At 29.1% G+C, this 24,583-nt stretch overlaps 1 protein-coding gene across 1 annotated transcript in view; it reads right to left on the minus strand.

The window, feature by feature from the left end:
• The window catches only part of LOC113510820 (protein amalgam-like), a 135,339-nt gene extending 122,961 nt beyond the window's left edge, over positions 1-12,378 (minus strand). The window contains exon 1 of the mRNA XM_031907271.2: positions 12,192-12,378. The gene's annotated coding sequence lies outside the window, so the exon portion shown is untranslated. The remainder of the gene's footprint in view (positions 1-12,191) is intronic.
• Positions 12,379-24,583: the final 12,205 nt, after the last annotated feature.

A 24,583-nucleotide genomic window follows, 5' to 3' on the forward strand; every position in this document is an offset into this window, starting at 1 on the left:
TCCTATTTTATATGCCAATATCTACAATACATTTTATTTTGAATAAGACAGACATCCTTTCCTTGGGCATAGTCGTAAACAGATGTCAGATACGATTTGCAGCAAACATCTAGATATGTATTGAACACATACATGTCTACCATATGTTTAACTTATTTATGGTAAGATAGATTGTGTTTGATATTTTGTTTTATATTTTAATTATTTTTGTTCTATAATACTTTTTGTTTTTCTAGATAGTAATTACTAAAAACTTAAATTACAGACGATTGTAACCCCTAAGATTTATAATTCGTCGCACGTAGGTACTTTACGTACGAAGGCAGGTAAATCTTTAAAGTCTGTGCTTGCACAATGTAGGATTTGCCATAAATTTGGTACGATGCAGTAACATCTTCAGCCAGAAGCTTTCAGAAGATCTAAGATTATGAGAGTATAGATACGTAATAGATAAAATCAGAAATGGTTGGATTTTACCTGATCATATAGACAGAAGATAAAAGGTTAAGATGAATATTGTGGAATAAATACTTTGATATAAATGCATACAATGATACTTAAGCTACAAGAGAAACTAAAAATTGTAACTAAGTTTATAAAATACGGATGGATAAAAAAATTAAGTTGTTTTAGTGTATTTCAAATAAATTGTCTACTATTAACTAATAAAATATATCATGTATGTATATAGTAGTAATTATGAGTATAATAATGGACAATTTATTTATAATATTTAGAAATATTTAATATTATGAAATAAAATAAAAGTAAGTAGACAACGTAGCTACAATTGCACGACAGAGATTTATAAACACGCCCAAAAATTATTGTTTTAACTAATCAAATTAATTCAATAACAAACATAGACAAATGCATCTTATATAGACAATATTTGTTAAAAAAACTTAGAAAATCCTTATAGAATTACATATAACATATTGGAACTGGCCAGTATCCTATTTAAGTGTTATTGTTTATTTTTAAGGGTTTCATTCAGACTAATAGCAGATGTTTTCTTAACGGCCCGGCGTAACACAGTAGAGGTGTTGTCGCGCGCTCTCTCGCATCGAGTTTAATACACCAACAATGATACCCTTCTTCAAGATGACAGGTATTTTTAAACCAAAAGAAATTTAACTTTTGGAAGAATAGGCTAAGGAAGGAATTACCAAACCATTTCAAATAAAATTTACGTATATAAATAATACTACCAATATTTTAAATATAAAAAATGTTCTAATATCAAACTTAAAAGGTTGAACGTACACAGGTGATTCATACACATTCACGAATACATTTTATTCAAATTCACCGGGGCAAAACTGAGGTGTATAATTATTCCTATAAATTACTAATATGAATATGAAAGACTATATATACAGGTGTTCCGATATTGATTTGCATATTTGGAAATAGCTGGATGATTTCAATGAAATTTGTTGTACTAGAAACACTATACTCTTGATTAACATAGAGAATATTCTCAATTATGATCAAGTAGAGGAAAAGCCGCTGTATATAGCTATTTTTATATAAACACGAACTACAATTTTGCATAGACAACCTATTTAGAAGACAAGCAGTATCAGTATGGATATCTCATAAACCACACTCGTACCTACATGAAAAACAAGTGCCTCGAGAGTGCACACCCGGTAACGAACGGAAAGGGAAGAACGTAAGCGGAAAATTGGATTTTCCTTTTTCCTACTACCTATATCATACTCGAAAATAATAAAACGTGAGCGTTTGTTTTGAATAAACAAGTGTTTCATAAAAACATTTGAACTGTATTCAAATAAAGCCGTTTAGGATTAAGCTATTACAGAGTCGTTTTTGTTCGAGCTTCGAGGTTTTACGAATTGACTATGGATCAATCAGAAATTCGAGGTATTTTAAAACATGAGCTCTTTAAAAACAATTATGTATAAAATGTAATGTTTTATTGTATTTTATTGTATTATATATGGGCCACCCATTCCCTTCCCGTGGCTGTCATAAGAGACGACTAAGATAACCTAATGGTCAGCAGCGTTCCTCTTAAAATATCACCAAAGACTAGTTGCGGTTGTCAGCCCGCCTGCCAGGCGTTGCAACCACTGGCAAAACCCTCCTTTATTGGGGAAGCCTATGTTTAGCACTGGACGGTTAACGGCTGATATGGTGTAGGTATGGCAATCTTTTATTCCTGTTGCTAGTTTAACAAGAATATATTTTATTTTACAGTTGCTAAATACTATACTGTATTAAAATGATCGTTGAGCTACTGGCAATTTTATTAATATTTTCAAATGTTTTTTTTTATTAATTATTTGCATTTCGAATATCTTCGGACTTTCTCCATTTAATTTGTTGGTAAATTTTCTATAAAGAAATAGCAATAACTGTTATAGGCTTATAATTTTCTAAATCATTATTATATTATGATATTATCATAGTTACAGACGGAGCTTACCGGTGGCAATTTTCAAAAATATAACAAATAGTATGTCATAATGTTGTGCGGAAAGTTCGTATGTTCTGGAATGCTCTCTCTCCCTATTCGGGAGCGACTGACATTGTGAAGTAACATTGCATTTTATCGTTATATCTTGTTTATTACCTCTAAATGGATGATTTAAAGTGGTAGTCTAAAATTAACCGTTCATGACGCTATTTTTAAGAAGCTGTAGATAAAAGCAACTATTCGGTAAATAATTGCTTTTTTCACAGGGGGAGTACTTTGAAGGGGATAAAATTGATTTACCTGAATAATTGTAAAAAAAAATTTTTAAAAAACTTTTATACGTACTTTCCGGACAAACCTCGTATCTTGTTTATTACCTCTAAATGGGTTTAAAGTGGTAGTCTAAAATTAACCGTTCATGATGCAGTTGTAGATAAAAGCGGTAAATAATTGCTTTTTTTATAGAATGATAATGAAATAGTAACACCGCCTGTACTATTGGTATTGGATATATGCTGATGGAATACTAGTGAGTGATAATTTAGTTATTTATTAGTTCGCCTATTGTGATGAATTATAGCGAAATTAACAACGATGGTTTACAGAGAGGACAATGTGAGTAATAACAGAGATTATAAGGTCGACTTCCAGTCGATCTTTATGATTAATAATCCACCCTCCCATGAACACCTGCTTAGGTTGAAAATAATACATCTAATAGTTACTAGCTGTATCCTACGGTATCGCTCGCGTCAAATATTATATAAAATATCCTATGTTTTAAATTAGAATAAAATACTTTTGTGAATCAAATTAATTTCAAATGAGTTTAATAGTTTGTGCATGATAGGATAACAAATATCTACCAATCTTTACAAATTTTATAATAGCAGTAGGATATATGTATCTAATAATAATAATAATAAATATATAAATACGTAACAATAAAATAACTATTTATGTAATAAAAACATACATTGTAATTGTATTTTTCGTTTATACATTTTCGTCGAACTCGTAAAAATTATAAATAGGAAAACGAGTATATTGGTTACATATCCTTGTATACAAGTATATTGAGGAAAATTGTCATACAAAGTGAATTATGGAATGGATATATATTTATATAATATTACGGTCCTCATACACTGCGCAGAGAGGAAGCTACTACAATATGTTATCTGGTAGTAGATATATAGAGTAATATTAGATAGAGGAATGATTAGATTTTTTTCTTTGTAACTGATTTGTGCTCAAACAAATGCGTAACTACATTTAAAAATTCGTTAAAAAACTAATAGAACATGGACTGTATTTTATTATTATTTTATTAAATTAGAGTTCTTTTACCTATCTACCTGTACGATGCTGGGGGAGTCATCAGTCTGTACATAAAAATGTATGTCTGTGAGTATAACAATGTAATATAAAAATAATATGTAAAAATCAAAGGTTTAAGCAGTTAATAGTCTTAGCTGAGACTTGTTTGCTTTTGTTTGGCATACTTTTGCTTAGTTATAAGAAGAAGTAGGTTAACGGTCATAAACTATATTATATATATTACAAAATATGAACATTTAAAAACTATTCTTTGCTATGAATAACAAGATAAATAATTCTTTGATCATATTCACTATTTAGTGATAGCATAATGATTGAAAAGCAAGCAAGATAAAGCAGTGGTCAGATAATGGCTGAAATGATGGTGATGATGAAGAAGTAAGATAAAAAGGCAACTATAGGCGGCCTGCCCAAAGTTGGCTCTTTATCTCGCTTTTATGTAATAAAATTTTTGTAATTAAGTATTAATTTTGTTTGTGTAATCTTTATAATCTGTATCATTCTTTGAAGAGAACAATGGTTTTCATTCAATCATTCATATTTTTTTCATGATCCTTATAACAGCAAATAAAGGCCTTACTTCTTGTAAAATGATAGCCTCCACAAATAGATATAAACAGCAGAGACATACAATATACACTGTAATGAACATGTGTTCATACGTTGTCATTCCTAAGGAATATGCTCTTATAGCTCATTACCCTGTAATTTTTTAGCCATATCTCACTCTTCAAACCAAAATACAGCCATGAAAGTATAGCTGTTTCACAGAAACAAAACACAAGATGGACAGAGATACTTTGCTAGACAATTTTGGTACCAAATGTCTATGTACATATGGGAAATTAATGAACTTACTGTGTTTTTATCGTTTCCAAAAATGAAATAAGTTTAAAAATAATAACGTAACCAATTGTAACATATTACTCTTAGTGACCTATCATTAATTGTAGTTGAACCTTAAAGTGTAAACAATAAAAATATTAAACTGTACTCTGAATTGGAATCGGAATACTGAAGTTCTCAGTTTAAGTGACTAATGAAGCGAATATGAGCAATTGTGTAGGTATATAAAAACAAAATGCGAAATTTTGTTGCCTTATAAAATTTCCTTGTTTAAAATAAAAATATCATTCATTATCGTTCGTTTACCTCAAGAAGTCGGCTCAAAAGGTTACCCATCGAGAGGATAGGTATTATTATTTTGTTATAAAGCTTTATAATATTTTCTCATCATCTTCCTGTACAGAGATAAAATCTACCCTAACAAGTAATGCCTTCTTTTCTTTTAAAAATAAGAAGTTAACGTGTTTACATTAGCTTTATGCGAAATCTTAATTTTTAATATAATATCTTGATATATTTTATGTTTATAATATAAATATATAATTAGACTGAACTTATATTATATATAACAACGAATAATCACTTCAAAGTTTTATATTGAACAATTTATTTACTTTGATAGAGAATTTTATATTCTACAGGGATAATAATCCTCGAAAACTTTTAGAATCAATAAAGCCAATTTTCTATTCCATAAAGTTATGACAATACTTCAGTTTTTAACTTTCAAATATACCTGTTGTTATATATTTCTAACTTAGAAAACTGAGATATTTCATCTCTCATTAAAAATGTAAAACTTTCTTTAGAAAGCCATCTCGTCCTATTATATTTTATTTTTCAACTCCTCCTAATTTGTATATTTTTCAACCGTAATAAATGGGTAATAAGTGTAATATTTTTTTTTTTTTATACTAGTAACGTCTAATTACCGATCTATATTTAAAGGTGACTTATTACTACTTATTAAGATTAAAAAAAAACAAGTGTCCTTCTTAAAACATCTTTAAAGCCTGATTGCGGTTGCTAATCCGCTTGTCAAGCGTGGTAACTACTAACAAAACTCCCCAAGGGGTAGGCTTATGTCCAGCAGTGGACAGTAAAAGTTGATATGATGATGATGAATTCAAATTTAATTTTTAAAATGTGTTACCACTGTTAGTTGTTATTGCTTATACCAACCTCAATGGAAGACAAGCGTGACGATTATGTAGGTATATACTCGTATATTGTCACTAAGTAATCAGCTATTAATATTGCGATAGATCACTGCACAATTAAAAAAGTTTGCGTATTTTTGCATACAAAATAACAAATACAAAAAAGCGAATGCTCATAGACAAGTATCCGATCTTTTTCTTTTGTTTTTGTAATTATTCTTTTTTAGGTGAATTAATATATAAAAATCCCATATCACTATGTTCGTATGCCCTCATCTCCAGTAATAATAAATGGATTCGGTAGGAGGCAAAACAAGATATGGAAGAAGTTTCAAAAATTAATAAGATACAACATGCATACAGTCCAATAATGTAGTATTATACTGTGACGCATCGTTACACTATTCTGCTTGATGTTTAATGTTTGCTTTAAGCTCTATTTGGGGTTGTGCCCTAGGGAGAGGGTTCAATAATTAGTTCTTCAATATTACGCTTTGTTGAATTTTATTCTTATAGAAGTACGTATATGTTATACTTAATACATATAGAATCAGATTATTTCATAAACAGAATTTATATTACGAAGCCTGTTTTATAAACAACTTTAATCACCAACTTCTAATAACTAATTAAATGAATTTAAAATTGATAAATTGATAAGTTTAGGTCTTTTCTAAAATTGACCCAACTAAGAATCAAACTCGTAACCATATTTACGCAATGTGTTAAGTGGTAATTAATGTACACGTATGTCAAAATCCTTGGCTAGGGATTTTCAGTGAAGGAGACTAGCACACTTATTGTGCAATATCATGTAAGGTCAGTTTAGATCAATCCATTCGCAGTCCTTCTGGAAACCATGGTGTTTTATTTCTGGTGATATCACAATAGCCAGTAGAATTGATTTAATTTTAACCTGTTATCCCGCATTGGTAAGTATTAATGCTGATATTAGCGTAAAGACAGCGTAAGGGAGGTTATCAATATTTTATAATACATTAAATAAAATAAAAATTTACTATAAACGGCTTGATAGTTTTTAATAAATAGAATATCGTTTGAATATTATAGACTACACGATAACAGTATAAAATAAATATGGCGGCTATGACAAAAACAATTTTAACAATCGAGCTTTTTCTGACTTTGTCGTGTTCATGCTACATGCCTTTAATCCTGCTATACAAATTGGTGCCACTGAAAACCAGCATTATATCCTCAAGGGAAATAGCATATGCATGCATATGAAATAGCATATCATATTTGTGTTTTTATTTATTTTCATTTTTTGTTCTTGTTAAATTTCATAGAACTTTTTTTAATAGTAACATATTGTTTTCCTGCACTTTTAAGTAAAACACTAAATGGGTAAATATATTTTCTTTATTTCGTTCCAAAGTGAATTCTGAAAATTAATTGTAGTGTTTTGACTTATGAATAATGTTTGTTATTTGAAAAAGCTAAAAGATTTGAATAAATATTAAATATGTTATCTTCAAGATTAGTAAATTTATCTATTTTTTTATCCTTATTCATTCAAGTAAAGTTGCGACACACAGACTATTATGTTTTATTATTATTATTATTACTACTACTACTATATATTAATATAGATAAAGGAAAAACTAGGTGTCATGTTATTTAGGGAGGTCAAAGAAATGACCTGGAATAGAGCTGGCTGGAAGAAAATGCATGAATTAGTTGCATCGACAAGACGAAACCCGCAAATTTGAAGAGAGAGTATAGTATATACCGTACCGTACTTAGGGTTAAGGAAAAGAGACAAATTATTAAAACTATTGAGATCAGAAGGCAAAATATTGAAAACAGGCAGATCAAGAAATAAATTGGTATCGTGTCGTATCAAAAATTAAGAGATTCGCTGAAAATAGTAGCGAGTGGCAAAAACTTCACCGATAAGGACGCAGTTCTTAAAAAGGAAAAGAAAGGCTATTCAAAATTTGCCATTCCGATCAATATCTATAATTCTATATCCTAGTTTACGATCATATTGAATACAATTAAAATTGTTTATGATTATAGAAAGAAATTGGCCCCAAATTTGACACCCAAGACTCCAGCCTATTCAGTCTGCTGGCAAATCCGCTACTAGTCAGCTGGTATTTTATATTTATAGTTTCTATACTTAGCTGTTGAGCAATTCTTTGTTGCAACTGTCTTATATTAATATAGTCGAATATCGACGACGCAAGATCAGACGATCTTTGTGGTAACCGAGTATGCTCTCTTTCAGACAAAAGTTATTTTTAAGTATCTTGCAAAAGGAAATTACTCTCAATTTGCTTTTAACCTTTCATATATATGTCATACCATATAATTTCTAATTCTAAATTGATTTTTATAAACAGTTTTTGCAGTTGATATTGTTTACTCTCTAATACATATAACGTAAATACATGTAACTTAACATATCTCCAAAGCCTAACTGCTTAAGGAGTAGGCTTATGTACAGCAGTGGATAGTTAAATTGTTTACTTTCGTGTTGGTCCCACATTAATTTTATCAAGATTTAGGTATTAAATTATTATTAACAACTACTTAATGTTATTGGTTTCGTTCACAATGTAGCTAAACTTTCACAAGATTATTCTGATGATATGTTTTAAAGATAATGAAATGTTTTAATACGAGTAACATCGTTCTATTACAAGAATCTATGAGATAACAGGAAAATTACGAAATATAGTATGGTATATTTTATCTTACTAATATATTTAAGATTAAATTAATAATATAAGGTACCAAAACAATATTTTTTAGTAATTTTATCAATTTGTCTGTGTATGCACTTTTTCCGGCATCACACAAAAACTATTGCACCAAATCTATCTAATATAATAATTTATATATGTTGTAATTTGTGTGCTGTAAGTAATGCAAATAAATTATCTATCTATCTATCTATCCAAATTAGATGCGGTTTTCACTGTTGTATTTCTAAAGTGTAATTTAAAATCTGGTGTACGTTTTATTTTGATAATGAAATAAATCATTTCTACGTAGCATTCCTAGAAGTACTTTCAGTTTTCTGAAATTTATGCATACAAGGTAGCTGACAAACAGTTGGGTCTTAGTACATTAATTACAATTTATATTAAGTACAATTAAGTTATATATGACAGGAATTGTATTTTTTACATTTATTGCAGTATGATTTTATTATGTATTTTTATTTATATGAAAATAAGATTGCGTAATTTCGTAAGAGTTACAACACTTTGAAATTTATGTTTTGTTTATGAAGATTGATAAAAAACGTTGTTAGCAGAAAATACTATTATTACAAAATAGTAATTTTTATGCTTAGATTATATATATGGAGTATCGAGCCTCAAAAACGGGTCAACTTTTTGTAAATTGTCAAATTAGCTGAATGGTTTTTTTCTGTCAGTGTAAATTTTTCTAATTATGCGTAAGTATATAACTTATGCATAAAATGTATCTTGATGTATTATTTAATAAATAAAATGAGTATTTACGCATTAAAAAGATGCAGACATTATAAGACAAAATAAATATAGAAGTTATAAAGGAATCGCTCATAACTATTTATCACGCAAAATTGTATGAAAAAGTTGACCTGTTTTTCTCAAAGCATTTCTATGGAGACACTCTATCTATATAATCTGATTTTTTATGTTAGTTATCTGTTTTCTGTAGTTTTCTTTATATAAATAAATGAATTAACAATACATTTCATTTATGTAGTATTATATTATTTATTGAAATACATAATCTATCTTTAGATTGACAAGCGGATTTATGTATCTTCTGTTCCCGTATGATTTTCCAAAAGTTTTTTATCAGTGGAGATTCCTGTATCGTAAAGGAGTCTGTATTGAAAATTTCAAATATCAAACCACGGCTGTTTAGGCGTTCCGTTGATAGATCGATCAGAAAGAATCTTTGTAGTAAAAGACCGGTTGGCCTTCCACCTGCGTTACTACTTCAAAGGTTTCCAAAACATTAAAAAAATATCTCTAGAATTATTAAGTATAAATATTTGGAGCATTTTTCCTTTATGGTTAAAAGATAGGGGATATATGGCCAACACAAGGGTTAAGAATGCTCGTAAAACATTCAAATTACATTAATATAATCGCTTTTCTCTTTTGGGAGATATTGCTTCTTTTTTTAATCATTAGATGCAATATTTCTTATTGAATATTTCATTTTGTTTTGTTTTACCTGATTTCAAAATTTATTTCTGACTGTATCTTTACGATAAAAAGAAATCTACAAACAATAGGCTTGATTTTTTAACCAACTTTAAAAAAATATATATATATAAAAAATATATATATATATATATATATATATATATATATATATATATATATATATAATATGTATAGACTTACTAGTTTAAACTTTATTTACCAATAAAATGTGTCAATAGGTTACCTTTTAACGGTTAATTTAGAAAAAAAGTTTTTCGACTCCCGTATTAGTTCCATATTATTTTATTTTTCTATTTGCTAGCAATATAAGTAGACACTTAACAGCGGAAAAGAATTACTTTAATACAAGTACATAGCTTACATATATAAAAATTGTATAAATAATATTAACTAAAGTATTTCCAATAAGACAAAGTGAATTCAGATGAAGATAAACTTGTATTAAACTAGCTTACTAAATAAAAAAAAATCAAAATCGGTTAATAATAATAAAGCCTAATAAACATATCTCGTAAGATAAACACAAAAACATAAAAAAAAAATAGAGGTGAATTGCAAACTCACTTTAACATCTATAATGCTAATATTTTTTTTATACAACTTAGAATGGCAAACGAGCTGACGGACAACCTGATAGACATGAGCAGTTATTTACCCTTCAAACCGAAACACAGCCATACAAACACAACTGTTTCACGGTTGAAATACGAATGGGACAAAGGTACCCAAGGAAACAACTTTTGTACAAAGTCTACCTCTGGTGAATTATGTTGCTTATGTTATCCCTACCACGTGTAATCTAGACCAATTTAAAGGAAATTTGAATAGGCTATTTGTGAATACGCGACCCCCATTTTAGATCACATCGTAAGTTTCAATCTCACCTGAGGGCTTACCATGAAATGTTTTCCGTAATTTCGGGTTTGAACGAAACACAAATTTGATGTTAAAATTACATGATACATACCGTTTAAAAATATAAAAAATGCGAAAGTATCGTTCCTTTGGACTTTTATGGTAGAATTTATGACAAACGAAATATTAAGCTCCATTTACTGGGTCGATTTCGGTATGAAGAAAACACGAAATTGAGTCCGAAAATTCGGAATTCCATTTCATGGTAGACCCCCTGATTGAAAGTTACGATCATGATCAATCGCAGGGCCCTTCAATAGTAAAAAAAGACTCATATTTATATAATTAAGGATATAAGGACAATACCAGCGCTCAATAGTAAAAAAAGATATCTTCACATTTATAGAATTAAAGATATAAGGACAATACTATTATTATTTAGTTTGTTTGTTACCTTTTAACGCTTTAGTAGCTTAACCAATCACTGTGTAATTCGATATACACATATAGGAAATCGACGGACATAGGCTACTTTTTATCTCGCTCAGTGGACATATCCCGGTCATGCGAACGAAGTCGCAAGTAAAAGATAGTGTAGAATAATTTCTGTGAGCGATCAGCGACAACATTCAGTTATCAAATAGAATATTAGAGTCGAGACATACAGTCATATTTTATAACCGGAAAATCATAATAATAGGCCTATAACGTCTGTAACGGCAGCAGTTTATTTGAACTTCGGTCGTTACGAATTTTCCCGGTATTTATAAAGTTTTTACTGCATCCGTTATCGCGTAAACAGCCATCATGACACTTTTACGAAATAATATTATTAATTAAGTAAATTTAATATTATTTCATTAATCATATTTTTTTATTACAAAATAAAATGGCCAGTTTAATACAGTATTGTATTCTTTACCATCTAATCATTAGATTAAGTTATTAGAGTTATTTATTATCCATTAATATTAATGATTTCATGAATATTAATTAATATTAATGAAATAATAAAAACAACATCACATAATTTACACTATTAAATATTCTTATTTAAATAAAATAAACATAAATTAGAAGTTTGTTTAAAGTAGTCATTTAAAATGAAAATATTACAAAGAATTAACATCAGTTATTAAATGTCATATTTAATATTTTTGTTTATTATTTAATTAAATTCCTAAGTCCCAAGTTATACAGATTAGTCGTCAAGTTTGGCCTTCCGAAATATTAAAACTCAAATATTATTCAACTCATTTGAAATTCACTTCCTTGACTCTGACATTAAACATTCGATTTGCATTCAAAAAGTTCCATAAAAGTAAATAAAGTTGAACTTACTTTGTTTAATTAAATTCCAAATCAACGAACATACACAAACCAGAATTCACAATCGCCACAGAACAATACACACGCGTTTTGTTGTAATACCCACTGAGAACAATAGTTTTTCGTAGATAAAATGTTAATCTCGCGTAACAATATTAACACTGAAGGGCGCACGAAAGTTACGTCCCTATTTCGACGCGCTTGGGACTCATCTAAAAAAATCTGAATTCTGGAAGCTTATTGCTGCTTCGTAATGGAACTTCACTACAGTGGGATAACTCTTATTCCAATTTCGACTGTATGCTTTCACGCCTAAAGTCGATATTACAAAAATATAAGCATTAGGGTGCCGCGGGATGAGGTACAGATGCTGCGCGCATGCGTTATATAATATTCTATGTATGAGTCTTCTGTATGTGCACGGTGCGAATGTGCGGAGAGGGTACATTGCTGAGCGCAACCCTTGCATCGGCTCACTCGGTTCCCGGCGTGACGTGAGTTATCACGCTGGGAACCGAGTGACTATAAACTATGACAAAACACTAATACATCACAGCACACTGTGTCTGTGATGTTCTCAATAAAAATTGTTATATATGACAATTTTTATTGAAAAAAAAATGAATTAATATGAAATACATAACGTATGGCTTTTAAAAAAAATAACAATTGTTAGTATTTCAGCAACAATAATCATTTAATAGGCGCTAAATGATTCCGATGTTAAATTTTATCAAAATTTGTTCAACAGTGAAAACTGGGGCAGAAATATATTTATAACAACAGGATGTAAATAATATAATCATATTAGCAATGTAATTTTAATAATAATGTCCGAAATTATTCGTAATATTGGTTCTTATACATTATATTTTTAAAAGCACTGGTTTTCAAGAGTAAATAAAAACTTTTTAATTTATGGTATGAACATTATGATACTTTGTGGAAACCATCCAATAGCGCGTTCTTATTTATTACAGCGCCATCTAGTTCTCCTAAATAAACTACATGCATGCAAACTGCAGAAGCGACTACATTTTATGACAATATATTCATTTGAAATTAATATAATACGTCCACTTCAAGATTTAATTTAATAAAAGAGGGTTGAAATTATCCATGGGAATAAAGTATTAGTCAATAATAAAGATAGCTAATATATATAACCTGTATCCGACTATTTAATAAATATCACAGAAAATTACATCAAAAAGATATTTGATTACATTTTCCTATAGGAATAAGATATCATAAAGTAAAAAATAGCCTGTCTCCCTTCTTAAAGTTCTTATAAAATATTGATAAAAAAAATTACACCGCTAAGTTATAGTGTTTTGTACCGTAAGAAGCAAAATGGAAATAAATGAAAAAAAAATTAACGTATTTTAAGTAACCTTCAAGAGTATAGCTGTGATGACCGCATCCAATTTAATGCAGCAGTTTTTGTACAAAGCTGGAACAAACATGCAGACTGACAGAAAAAACTTCCACATTTTATTGTTTTACCTTCTATTGCTTTTATCAATTCTTCTTCACATCTCCCTTATATCAGCTTTTATAGTCCTGTACCAAAAAGGTACCAAAGAACCCTTATGCGACGTTGTCCCTCCTTCTGACTGTCTGTCACAGCTTCATATCTCAGCAACTATTGGTATCGATTTGAAATATATATAGAAAATATTGCATTCGAAATAATTGAAAAATAAGTTTATTTTCCATGCTAATGTGTCTAAATTGGATATTCGAAATTTTAAATTTCATTACTAGAGCACGTGGGGTATCATATGAAAAGGCTTCATTTGTAAATTTTAAAACTGATTTTTATTTATATTTATTTATACAACGTAGTTTTCGACCTAATATTAAAAATATCATTTCCCCTCTTCTTCAAGTTTACGAAGAAAAAAATGAAAAATAATTACAGGAAAAATAGAAGTACGTTTGTGACTACCATAGTCTTCGAGAATATATTAAAATAAACTTCCAAATAAAACTTAATTATGCAGTTCGGTTTTTAGCTATAGTTACAGTCTAAATAAAATGACAAATTTCTAATTAAAATACCGATAACAATTAGGCGTCTATTTTATATAAAAAATACAATAAGGAAAGAAGAGGAATGAATGATAATTATTATCAACAATGTACAAAAAAAACTTTTTAGTGCTATATTTATTTAATAGATAGCGTTGTTTAAAATTAGACTGCGATGTAATATTCTTTCCGGGAAATGTAAGTACTCTAGCATTACTATTAAGAACATTGTTTTGTTTTAAATTTGATGGAAGCAGCGTCTCATTCTCCTGACATTTCGTTTAGTATTTTTTTCTTTTATATCATATCATAACATATTTAAAAATAATACTTTCATATATTATACATTATAATTAAAATAAAATTTTACCTAAAAAAAACTAAGACCCATTTAGAAATGATTTTATATGGATTTCCTAGCGATTGAGTTTAACACACTAACATTCGACCATTTTTTCTTCTTAAATATCTCCTATGTAAGTATAGCCATCGCCTAGATAAAACTTCATTGGGTATACCTAATAGTAAAATAAAAAAAAAAATAGGAATACCTAATCCATATTCAAATAAAAAAACAAAAAAAAAAACAAAATAAAGTAATGAAAACACTCTAAACAAAATAGACAACGATTCACTTCAGATAATTTAAAAAGTAATTCATTAATTTAATTACTCATCTCCTTCGTAAGGTTGTCTGGAAGAGATTGCTATTTAGCGATAAGGCCGCCCATTGTTGCCGCTTTACCTTGCTTCTTGTAACGCTGTTTTTTTGTCTACACATTTTACGTAATTATATTTTATATACGACTGGCCAACTAGAATTTAAAAAAAGTTTTTTTTTTTTAAAGAACAATGAAATTTCATTCATTAATTTGTTTTTTTAGAATAATATTGATATTTGATAATTCTTTATTTAATAACAATTTACACCTAGTTACATCTACTAGTCACCGAACTAGGCTGGGCCTGTATCTCAGTGGTAAGTTAAAAAATAATCAATTATTATTTGTAATATTTGTATGAACAGTGGTATGCAATCAAAGGAATACATTTAGTTGAAAATAGTAGAAATTCGATTTTTCTAATGACCTCACTGATCTACGGCTTCACACGAACGTTTTAACTCACAAGGGCCGCGGGTTCGAGCCGCGCACGTTGCGAATATTTGTATTTGTAATTTTATCCGCTTTTATTGTTCTGCGTGTTTTCTATCAATATTATGCTTGAATCAGTAATAAACAAGTATTTATGTTTTTAGTTGTCTAGTATTCATAGTATAAGTTGTCGTTAATTTGGTACTAGATGGCGTTGTGTGATATAGCCAGTGATATTATTTATATTTCTAGGAGAAAAAAACTGAGTTTAGCGAATACCTAATATTATTAATTATATCTAAAAATATTTCTGTTACACCTTGTTATACCTACATGCTATATTATATTATTATTCATTAACATAAATACATGTGGCAAACTACGGAACTTCGAAACTTTGTAAAACGGAGATAAGTTAAATGCCTACTCCGAACTCACTTTGGGCAGGTACGACATTTTCACAGGAATTAGGAATTGAAACTCTTTGTGCTAAAAATAACTATGTTCTAAATTTATTACTATATATATAGGTATAACAATAATTAGAAGCTATTTTAAATAACTGTTGGTTAAAATAGAACGAAAGTTTGTAATAGGTATATTTAGTTAAATTTTATCCTTACTAATATAATAAAATTGTAAATTGTATAATGGAAAACAATCTGACTGCCCACTTGATATAAATGGTAACCATCACCTATAGACATGAGCAGTACCATGGACATAACAGAGTATACTGATTCGCCCATGATACTCCTCCATGCGTTGCCATTCCTGAGGAATCAGGTGTTATTCCTCTGTACTCTATAAATTGACTACCATATCCCACCCTTCAAATCGAAACACAATCATGCAAACACAACTGCTTCACGGTAGAAACACAGGTGGGACAGAGGTGACCAAACAAACGACTTTTGTCCAAAGACTCCCTATGGTAAATGATGACGTCTGTAGATAGCAGATATTTATAAAAAAAATATGTGAGGAGTCTTAATAAGAGCACAGCTAACAAGAACAGAAGCCAAAATAATAATTTTCATATTTTCGTCTTTTTGTCTGGACATTTCTTCCTGCATCAAGCAAACATTAGTCCACAAAATTGATTGCAGTTTTCTTTGGAAAATAACTAATGTTCCAGAGTAGAAGTGATTTAACTCATTCGATTTTTTCTTACGTGACAAAATGAACGCTAATAAAAAATATAAACTAATTTTTACTGCGGAAAATACATTTTATAGGAAAATTAAAAATAATAAATTTTTCGACGTTATTTTCTGAATAAATTTTTACTAAATCTGTAGGAAACTATATAAAATCTTTTATAAAAGAATTGAAATACTTTGTATTACATGAATTTAAAATAGTCTATATTTTTATAAAATATGTGATACATTACATATTTTCCCATTTTTATGTAGTTCACTAAAAAGAGCTAGATGGCGCTGATGAAAATAAAAACGCGCTATCGGATGATTCACAGCAAAAAGACCGACATTCATACGATATTACATTTCTTTTTAGTGTTTAGTTTTATTCTGATTTTCTTTCCTACAGTATACTAACAAAGGAATACTAGAATATTAAGAAGTTATTTAATAGTGTTTTATAACAATAAACAATCCTTTGCGAACCGTTCACACTGTATGTATTTGCTATTATATGAAATCAACATGAAACAGAATTTAGGACCTCCTCCTTGTTTGAAGTCGGTTCAAAATAAGATTCCATGTGATTACAATCTATATTTTTTATATCAATAAAAATAAATTGGAATAAAAAAGTAAACATATACTTCGTTAACAAAATCAATTAGTAGTTCTAAACAAAGCAGACCAAGTTATTTATTGTACCTAAACACATCAAAGGTAAAGTGTGATTTTTTTGTTAAATTTTTTTTTATTTGTATTTTTTTTAATTATGTCTATTGTAAAGTCTAATTAACCAAATCGTTTATTAAGCTCATTAAAATATATATTCAGTAAATGCAAATCACATTCAAATAATATCTCAATATAAATTTGTTAATTCAGATAGTATCAGGATATTGGGCTATCGTGATTGCACGGACTAGTCCGACAAACAGAAACATGCATACAATTTGCAAATATGAATAACAATTGGTGGGAAACCCCTGCAAACACTTCACAATCGGGTTACATATGGCTCTGTATCACTGATTACGGACGTTTTCAGACAATTGATATACCGTTTTGTGGACTGTATGAGTATAAATGTTGTTGAAGCTTTCATGTAAATATTCATATTTATTTATACTTAGTTTCAAATAAAATTGCCAGCGTGTCACAGTGTTTAAGGGAAAACAGTTTTTAACTTCTACATTGTTTTTGTTTTACTAATTCTTATATGATTTATGACAAAAATGTGTGTGTGTGTATATATATATATAGTAGGAGGACTTTGTACAAAAGTCGTTTGCTTGGATACCTCCATCCTATTCGTATTTCAACCGTGAAGCAATTGTGTTTGCATGGCTCTGTTTTGGTTTAAAGTTTGGATATGACAGTGAATTTACAGGGTACATGGGTATAACACCTTAGTCCTCCGGAATGGTAACGTATAAGGGGTATCATGGACGAAACAGTATACTCTGTTATATCCATGGTACTGCTCATGTTTATAGGCGACGGTTACCACTTTCCATCAGTTTGCTGCAGCACTGCTGGACATAATCCTTCCCCTAGGGAAGTTTCATTCTTGGCAAGTGGATTGACAACCGCAGTTAGGCTTTGGAGATGTTTTAAGAGAGATGCTGTTGCACATCCGTCTCTTTACCTTAGTCACCTCTTACGACACCCACGAGAAAGAAAGGGATGGCCTAATCTATGCCGGGACCACACGGGACGTGTATATATATGCACACGTCTTTATTGAAAACAGTAGAACAAAATATAATAATATAAACATAATATATACAAATAATATAATATTGTTTAAATTATTATTAGTATTTAATAAAACAAATGTTGAAAAAGTATTTACTGTATAACGTCGAAGTAATTTTGAAATTTATACATTGTTATTAATTTTGAATTTACTTTGGTTTAATTGGAATTGGAAAGATGTTTCCAAATTAACTTACTGAGAAATCAACGGCTTATAATGTTTAAATTTAGAATTGACATCTTGAATGGATGCCAATTCTAATTTCAATTATTAATATAGAATTATTAGCTATAAAATTAGTATTCGATGGATTTACTAGTATCAATTAAGATAAAATGTGAGATAACATGAGCATTATAATAAATGTCATTTATACCATTCATGTTTATAGGCAACGGTAATCACTTTCCATCTAATTTTCCATAAAGTAAACTGCCAATTTGTTTGTCATTCTAAATTTAAAAAAAAATCTGTATCCTACGTCCTATCTTGAGTCCACTCAGCCGTTTATATGTGTGAAAAGAAAGTAAGAAATAAATAGCTGAATTTCAATAAAATTAAGTTCACGAATAAATTGTATCATTACTTAATTAAAGATTGTGTCCCACAAAAAAAATCGACTTAAATTGTGATAAAACCACTTATTTTTATCTAAAAACTAAACCACTAAACCGATTTTTGATAAAATTTCTAAGTAACTAATCATAAGTATATCCTTTCGAATAAAAAATAATTTTCCAAATCGGTTTAGAACTGACTGGAAAAAAAAAATACCGAATTGAGAACCTCCTTCTGTTTTAAGTTCAACCAACAAATACTCGTACATAATAATGTAAGGAAAACTGTAAGATAGTTTATAATGTTTTTTTATAATAAAATAAATTAAATAACCTATATTTATAAAATCGGTTATTCTGATCCTATCTATTAGCGCATAGCCAAACTACTAAGTCATAGGTTATAGATATCCGCTATGAAATTTTTTTCTAAAATTTTAACTTAACTGGGAAATACACCATGTATGCAAAGTCGGAGACAACAGCTAGTCTATATATTTAAAAATCACTTGTTCGTTATTCTCGATAAATCTCGAAACCGACTTGACCAATATTTTTTTTGGTTTTGTTCGATATAGGATACAAAAGGTTTAAGAGTAAAAACAAACTTGGAAACCCCCTAAAGTTTAATTGAAAAATCTAGAAATTAAGTACTTGTGTATGGGAATCGCTACTTCATATTACTTTTAATAGATGGCGTTGTAGGTACGACACTAAGAATTAGATAGAATATGAAATAAATACAAATAAACTAAATAATAACTTTAAATAAACTGAAAATAAATAATATTATTTATTTATTAAGAAAAACCAATGGTTTTTTGTAACATAATAGAGATGATATATAATTTTTTACATATTGGCCGAAATACAGTTTCCACAAGAGAAATCATAAACACAAAAGTTGAAAAATTTGATTATCAATAAAAACAGCAATAATCGTGTCACTAAGTAAATATAATAATTATTAGATAAAACAGAAATATATAATGATAATATAAAACATACTAACTATTACTTGTTCAAATACATTTCGAGTAGAAGTGCTTTCATATTCAGTACAAATACATTACACTTCCGGAACATTTATAATTGTATGTACAGATCAAGGGCTTCACTCGTCGAGTATTGTTTATTTGGTATAAACAAGCAGCAAAGCGTATTTCAGCAATGCTGTAAAAAACTTTTATAAACAACCAGACATTAAATAGCCTGTGCCTAAAACATTTCATCTCTTGTATGTGAAAAATATAAATAAATAAATGATTGCCAACAATTAATAGTCTTTTTTTTTTAATTTTAAATACTAGTAGTTTCTCGATTGTATTTTTGTGTAAGTACTATGTGCAGTTATATAATATCCTTCATCCTTCTTGATATCTAACTACAAAAATATATAAAAAAGAATACAAAGTAATTTAAAGTACCTTTAAATAGAGAACTTTGTTGATTGTCAAGTAGATTTTTTTTATGTATGTGGGTATATATATATATATATATATATATATATATATATATATATATATATATATATATATATATATATATATATATATATATATATATATATATATATATATATATTTTCTCCGAATTCAGCAATTATTGGTCATTCTGGTTTACACCTGTCTAGTTTTATATATATTATTTGTACTCCCGTGTTAGACCCATACCAATTCTGAAAAAAATATTAGATTTTTTATAAGAAGAGATTATACTGTCAAGACTAATGTTTGTAAGTATTTTATGTAATAGTTATTTTATTTACTTTTAGATAATTTAAATCCATACACTTGTATGAATATTGAAAATCTTATGTACGAATAGGTACTGTAATATAATAATGGATAAGTAATCCAACATCGTAATATGGTAAGCTAGAAACCTCCTTTTACAAACAAAAAATAAGCAAATGTCCAGCAAAGTGTGTCGCTAATGGGTTGTTATAGTTATGGTATAACAGTATAATGAAAACGAGATTGCCAGCGATATTGCTTACAACAAGAAAGTTTGGAAATAGCCAGAAAACTCCAAATACACTCCTACTTCGCCTGCACAAAGTGATTGACAACCCCCATTTCTATGATAACTAGTTCCAGAAAGTGGAGCTAACATTATTAAAGTTTTAGAGAATATTATTCGGTTAAGCAAGCAAGTTTGTTCGCAGATATCATTTAGAGAAAGTTCCCCAACCAACAGTCCGTATCAGAACTTGTAATCGAAAATAGATTACCTCTGCGTATGCGATTACGTAGCACCCAACAGTTTTTCGTTGGTTTGTCTTTATTTTGGGATTCTATATATGTTATATTGTATATTGTTTTATGCAAATTAAATTAGCTGACAAGCAGACGATCCGTCTAATGAAAAGTGGTGATCGTTGTCTATAGACATGAATATGTTATTCATGTCGCTATAGCAACAGTAGGAATATCACAGTAAATACTGTGACGTTCATGGTATCTCTTATCATCATCGTCATCATTATCATATTAGACGTTAACCGCCTACTGCTGAACATAAGCCTCCTCCATAGACTGCCATATTAAATGGTCCACTGACTCCCTGCAATACATTTAATTTGTGTGAATATTTACTTTTACATTTGAGGTCGTCACTCCATCTAGTGTAGGATAGATAATTTTCCAAAAATATATGTTCACGACTGTTATTCTAAATGGGTAAGTTAATCTCCATTGCATTGTAGTGAACGTGTCATTTGATCTCGTAATATTTTAATACTGATCAATGTTAGTAGTTTGAAAAATCTGTAGTTTTAAAAATCTTGTCAGATCTCTGTATCTTGGTATACTGATAACTACAATACCTCCGTTTACTATGAATCAATCAAGTCTCATATATAGAATTGGGTAGAAATCTTATTCCTTTTTATTGCCCTATTAATTATTCAAGTAAAAAAAAACTATTTCTTTGAAGACTAAAATGTATTTATAAATAACCCATAAACATTGTCCTATTATTTTGTATGTACAAAAATAAAATAACAAGCCCATAAAGCCCATGTCTATAATTCGTGAACATCTAAGAATGGGATTAAAGTACATGTGTAATGTAATCAAGTAAAGACAAGTGAAGACATAAAATACGTGGTTAGTGATGTGTAGCTTGCATGTTTCGCACTATGGTCCATTTCAAATGAGGACCTATTACTAGCATTGTTTGACTCTCAATGTCCAGTAATATACGCCAAAACCGCTTGAATATATTCTTACCGATTGTAATTTTACTAAATCGAAATTATTCCCCAAGGAAGTCAAATTATATCACATTTGCTTATATTATGATTTACACTCTAAATCTTTTCAAATATATACATGCCAATATTTATCGATTAATATCGGATTGAATTAATCTTGTCAACGTTTTAAATCCCTTTAAACAGATAAGCTAAATAATAAAAAAACTTCAATAATAATCTGTTTTGCCAAAGGTTGACTGGAAGAGTATGCTACTCGTATATAGTTTTAGCATTAAGTTCGCCTTTTTTACGAATCCTTTTTTGTAAAGAAAAAATAAATAATAGATTAAAAATATCTAAAAAATAAGATAACTAATTAAAAAGTGTGTCATCTACATGTTACTTATAGAATAGAGCGCGTGTAATGTTGTTTTGTAATAGCCAATTTTGAAGATTGTGAAGTCAATACTCATGTAACAAATACTTTCTAAGTACATATATTTAATTTTTTTACTAATAAATAATATATGTTGTTTTATTATTTAAATAAAAGTACAGTTTCACTTAATATGAGTACTTACTTTAATTCCATTATTATCACAATCTAGTATTCGACCAGACAGAGAAAGTTTACAATCTGATCGTAGTGAAACTTATTCCCTGGTGTTCTAACGCGGTGAACATGCGAATGCAGGAATACTTTCCGCCATATTGGAACTTCAACTCGAATCCCGAAAGCAAATACTGAGTACAAAAACTTGGACTAACGCTATATGAACTCAGGAAGCCGTGGAGTCGAAAAAAATAAATATGAAATACAATAAATATTACATATATACATATAAATTATATATAAACATGCAAAATAAAAATACTCGTAACATGGTGTAGAAGATACTAGACTATATTCAATCTGCTTCTATTTTTTTTTCAATCACTCAATTATTATATGTTTTTAATATTTTAATTCTATTTCTGTATAAAATTAATTTTATATAAAATATTTCGTGATCATATATACCTACATAATTCCAATACAATAAAACTTTAATTATCTTCATTCATTTGACATTTTCTATAATGGAATTCGATGACCTAAATGCAGATGGACTATCATCATTTATCATAGTTTATTTTTGCTATTAAGACGGATAGATAGAATACCTAGTCGTTTTTGTTATTTTCTCAGTGTTAATTTTAAAGTATACTTAATTAGTTAAATTCATTTAATGTAATGTAAATTATAAAACTACCATGTTTTTGTTGAATATTTTCTGTGTAAAGAGATAATCGTCTCTCTTTTTTTCTGCGATTGTAACCCGCCTGCTAAGCGTGGCAACTACTGGCAAAACTCCTTATGGGGCAGGCTTATATTTTGCAGTGAACAATTACCCGATGTGATGAATGTAAATTACTCATAAAGATTTGATATTAACCGTGAATAATTGAAATCATAATTATAATTTATTTATTATCATCTTTTTTATTTACATCTACACTAATATTATAAAGAGGAAAGATTTGTATTTTTGTGTGTATGTTTTTTTTTTTTATACAACTTAGAATGGCAAACAAGCTGACGGTCCACCTGATGGAAAGTGGTAACCGTCGCCTATAGACATGAGCAGTACCATGGACAAACAGAGTATACTGTCTCGCCCATGATACCCCCCATGCATGCCATTCCTGAGGACTCAGGTGTTGTTCAGGTGTTGTTTGTAATGAACTCAAAAACTGCTTTGTCGATTTAAAAAATTCTTTCACCCTGAGTAACATAGGCTATATTTATTGCTAAAAAAGATTAGGGATCCTTACTAAAACTTTAGTAACGTAACTCAAGGCGTAAAAAAAATGCTATAAAATATTTTTCGTCGCGTGCAATCTGGAAACTATTGGTGATGGAACAAAAGTATGTTCTACAATATTGAAAAAAATATATATATACAAAAAACTTCACGATATATATGCCCAACTATTGTCGTTATGTCACAATAACCACTCTTTAAAAAAATGTAAAAATGTCCACCCGTGTGAAGCCGGGACGGGCCGCTAGTTATTTATAAAAACAATATTGTTTACTACAAATAATATAACCATAATTATGATTCCACTCATCTTTATGTTCCGAACAAGGGATTATTTCCCCGCCTAAAGGGAAAAAGAGTGCGAAAACTTTAATTAAACAAGTTTGGTGAGAATTGAGCCCAGGACTTTTGTAAACGGATAATCGAAGTCGTTGAATCCACCTGAGAGTGGAATCGACCTTCAGAATGGGGCCTGACGGCCTGACAATACTGGTGCCGCGTTAAAGATAGAGTGATACTGACATTTGGAATCGCTTTTCGTTTCTTCAAAGCGAAAACCGTGAAAAATGGATTTCTTAGTAAGTTTTGCCAACTGGTTAAGAAGTTTTATATATATTGAATATATTCTATAGCATGTATAGTAAAGCGTATACAGTTTAAAACTGGTTAAAGCAATTTATTTGTATTCTAGAAAGTACTTATTTAGAATTCCAAGTATAAACAATCTTGTTTTCTTTCTATTATAATTTAGGTGAGTCGCAGGTAAATAATTTTATCTATTTCAAATTATTTATATTTAATTTAAAATTTT

This window comes from Galleria mellonella, unplaced genomic scaffold (assembly GCF_026898425.1).
Source record: "Galleria mellonella isolate WM207_F2 unplaced genomic scaffold, CSIRO_AGI_GalMel_v1 utg32, whole genome shotgun sequence".
NCBI classification, from domain to species: domain Eukaryota; kingdom Metazoa; phylum Arthropoda; class Insecta; order Lepidoptera; family Pyralidae; genus Galleria; species Galleria mellonella.